The sequence below is a fragment of the Brassica napus genome, chromosome C4 (assembly GCF_020379485.1).
Source record: "Brassica napus cultivar Da-Ae chromosome C4, Da-Ae, whole genome shotgun sequence".
In the NCBI taxonomy this organism is placed as follows: Eukaryota; Viridiplantae; Streptophyta; class Magnoliopsida; order Brassicales; family Brassicaceae; genus Brassica; species Brassica napus.
Genome location: NC_063447.1, coordinates 17,376,448 through 17,380,418, shown reverse-complemented (window position 1 = coordinate 17,380,418; position 3,971 = coordinate 17,376,448). Strand labels below are relative to the sequence as shown.

Here is a 3,971-nt window from a genome sequence, read left to right as displayed (position 1 = left end):
AGTTAGATTCTTTACCTTTTGTTATCTGATCTCTTGGCGTTGTCATAACATTCTCTCATCTACATATCATCTTTTTACAGTTTATTGGGTTTTGTTAGATTTTGTAATGTTGATGTTACTAACCAGTAGATATAATTTGAAACTTCTACGTTCAATTGGGTTAGTTTTTATAATGCAATGAGTCTATTTTGCAGGCAGTCCAGAACAATGTGCTTCTTGCTGTTCCAGCCCTGTTATATGCAATCAAAAACTATATCAGATTCACGGTGCTATTACTGTAGCCAGTGTAGCTGCATCTGTTGCTGTTATACTATAAAGAAGAGTTTTACTCTCTTCTTGAGAGGTCACGTCACTAAATAAGAGAGTCTAAGCGTGACACGTGTCCTGATATTAACAATTTACAATCGTTTCTTTTGGGCTGCTATTTGGGCTTCGATAACTATTGTTTCATGATGGGTTATTTAAATTGCTCGGTCCATTATATGAGACTCCGCCGTCGACAGACTCTTCATTGAAACCCTACTCTGTTCATCTTCCTGATTGCAATAAATCAGAAATGTTTAGTGGTCGCGCTCCCTCATTTACTGCCTTCGCCAGAAACTTCAACTATAAAACGTATGCTTGAACCCATGAAATTCATCAGTTCTTTCTTCACATTCATAAGCTTTCTAAAAAATCAAAGTCGATAATGGCTAATTCCTTTGTCTTCCTCGCCGTTTAGAAGGCTAAGCCGCTGCACCTCCACCGTTGGGTCTGTTTGCTTAGAATCTGGGAAGCTATGATTGTTAAGCGCGACGGCGAGGGACGACATGCTTCTCCTGGACGCCATGGTGAATCCAGCTTGACTACGTAGTTTTTTTTTTGTTTTTTAATTCTTTCTCGCGTTTTTTGTGTTTTGGTGATGGAACTTTCAAACCTAATAGTAGTTCCTCACTAGAGATCATTTTGTTCCTGTATTCATTATCAAAATAGTTTTTTTTTGTTTTTGTTTTTGTTTTTAATTCGTTATGAAGCTTTTCTGATTATTTTTTTGTTTGCCATATGAACAAGCGACCATGATGCCGGTGACGGTGAATGTAAACCGGTTTGCAACTCACATGCCTAATACATCTCCAGCTTTAACCTATGCAGCCTGCTACAACACGTCATGGATCCTCAGGTTACATGTATGGCAACGAGTAGATAGGGATTAACGAATGATCATAATATGTGACAACCCAAGTCATGTTTTTTTCTTTTTCAGGTCTCTCTGTTTGTTCTATTATTGTGAATCTGATATGAATTTTGCAATAATCACTCTTTGTTTGGATCTTCTGTTCATAGGTCCATCCATGTTCTCCGAAAAATTGAATAAAGCCACAAATTGCAAAAGAGGAATAAGAAAGTGATCCAAATATCCAGAGAGGTGATTCTGGCCATGTAGATGTAACACCTCGAAACCCCCCTTTTGTAAAGATTATGCGTCGATTTTGCTCAAGTTCATGTTTTCAGATGTTTGGTTTGTGAATCATACTACACCTATAAAATAGGTAAGCCTCATATCTGAGAATCATCCTCACTAGAAAGTATGTTTTGGGACTTTACTTTTCTGTTTTCATTTATTAGAGATCTGATGGTGATTGCTGTCACTCAGTTTTGTGCATACAGACAATTTGATTTCAAAATTGTTATCTATTTTTAACTCGCTCGATTTTCTGAGAATGGATCTATTAATACCTAATTGTTTGTGTTCAACGTGTAGGCCAAGCACCAAAAAAGTTGGAGACAAGCCACTTCTATCTGTTTCAATATTTGTCCAGGTACTTCTTCTTTGCTAATTAAAAAGAGTCAAATTAATTAAAGAGTCTGTACTAGAGTTTTCCTAGGGCATATTCTCAAATTTAAAGTTAGATTATTCACCTTTTGTTATCTGATCTCTTGGCGTTGTCATAACATTCTCTCATCTACGTATCATCTTTTTACAGTTTATTGGGTTTTGTTAGATTTTGGAATGTTGATATTACTAACCAGTAGATATAATTTGAAACTTCTAAGTTCAATTGGTTGAGTTTTTATAATGCAATGAGTCTATTTTGCAGGCAGTCCGGAACAATGTGCTTCTTGCTGTTCCAGCCCTGTTATATGCAATCAAAAACTATATCAGATTCACGGTGCTATTACTGTAGCCAGTGTAGCTGCATCTGTTGCTGTTATTGCAGCCACCACCACCATGTCTTCTATCTCTAGATAGGATGAGCAGATGGCTAAAACTTGACATGGGCGTTGCTTCCGCTGCCTTGCGGATGCTCAGTGTATGGAGGCTGCTGAAGTGAGTAGAGCTGAGAGAGAGCATTTGGTCTCTGTTGTCAGCGTCCCATCAATGTTCGTTATGCCGGAGATATCTGGCACTCACTGCCGGTGAGCTACAAGTTTAGTAGCTTCAATTATTTTTATTTTATGTGAGACATGCTTTAGTACATGCAATTTAAATCATCGAACTTCAAACACAGTTTTAAATCATAATAAATGATAAGACTCTTATAGATGATTTAATTATTTTTTCCATCGGCTTCCTCGCCCGTAGGGCGGGCTTCCCCTAGTTATGATCATAAATCATAAAACATTACTTCCTCCGTATCACTTTTAAATGGTGTTTATAGATTTTTATTTTGTTTCATAATAAGTGATGTTCTCACAATTCTAGATAAAATTTAATGTCATTTAAAATTTGTGACCAATTATAAAATACTGTATTTTTTTCTTATTGGTTGAATTAATTTTATTTAATGTTAGTTTATGTAACCAATATAAATTGCATAAAAAAATATATTTTCTTAATCTTTGTGCAAAAACCTTAAAAACCACTTAAAATGATACAGAGAAAGTAGTCATGTTTTGTATTAATGAATTTTGAATTAATGAAATTTGACGAACCTTAACAGGGTTGTATTTGTAAAAAATTGGAGATGCATGACATGCTAAATGGTAGATTTGATCAACCTCGACCATGAGAGGTTTTGTCACATCTGAAGATTAATAAAAGAGTTAGTTAATTAATGCATTGTTTTCTCTCTCTCTATATATTACATAAGGTGATTAAGAAGATGATAATACCATGACGAATGAGCTCAAATCTTGGATGACCAATCCATTTCTTGAGATTGTCTTTTGATCCTGTGAAGTAATTATCAGCGACAATCGATCACTTCATTCTTTTCGTTTTGCATCAATCTATCAACCAAATGTGAACCAATGAAGTCAGCTCCTCCTGTCACGAAGATCCTCATATTTGACTGCAATTTACAAAATCATCCAAGCACGTTCAGTTTCAACAATCAAATCCATTTATGTGAGACTGAGATCTAAATACAAAACGAGTATCAAATTATGACTTAATTACACATTATACTAAAAACTTTACTGCATTTTTAAACTCAATTGATTCTAGAGATTTGAAAGAATATTTTGAGAGAATAAACCTGCAAAAACTTAGAATTACGCAGAGGAGAAGGCATCAGTGGTGGCTTCGTCGTCGTTCCATTCGTTGCCATCTCTGCAAATTAGAAAAACATAATCACAGATTATCAAATGAACATACACATGCATATTTACATCAATCACAAGCATTAGAGAACTAATTAAACCTGATGATTAGCAGTTAGGAGCTTGATCAAACGAAAACTGTACACAATTACTCTTCTAGTCTAGATGATGTACTAAAAGAACAATATAAAATCAATATTTATAAGCATATTTACATTTTTTAAAAATAATATCAAACATGAGATGAGTCCCACAAGATTTGTTATCTACGCTAAAAACGTGGAAAAATAAAATAAAATTCCCTACCAGAAAAGCGAGGAATAATCCAATCAACAGGATTGCACCAGACCCAAATTTTAGTTTGGTTCACCAAGCGTCGCTTACAAATTAAGTTTTAACAAAAAAAATTATATCAAGAATAAAAAAGATAGATCAAAAAGAAAACAAAA

At 34.7% G+C, this 3,971-nt stretch overlaps 1 long non-coding RNA gene across 1 annotated transcript; it reads right to left on the bottom strand.

Moving 5' to 3' along the window:
* Positions 1-294: 294 nt before the first annotated feature.
* Positions 295-3,704, bottom strand: LOC125585439. Its single transcript, XR_007322362.1, has 3 exons — positions 3,624-3,704; positions 3,459-3,532; positions 295-3,272 (listed from the first exon to the last, which is right to left on the bottom strand). It is a non-coding gene; the product is annotated as an uncharacterized LOC125585439 (long non-coding RNA).
* Positions 3,705-3,971: the final 267 nt, after the last annotated feature.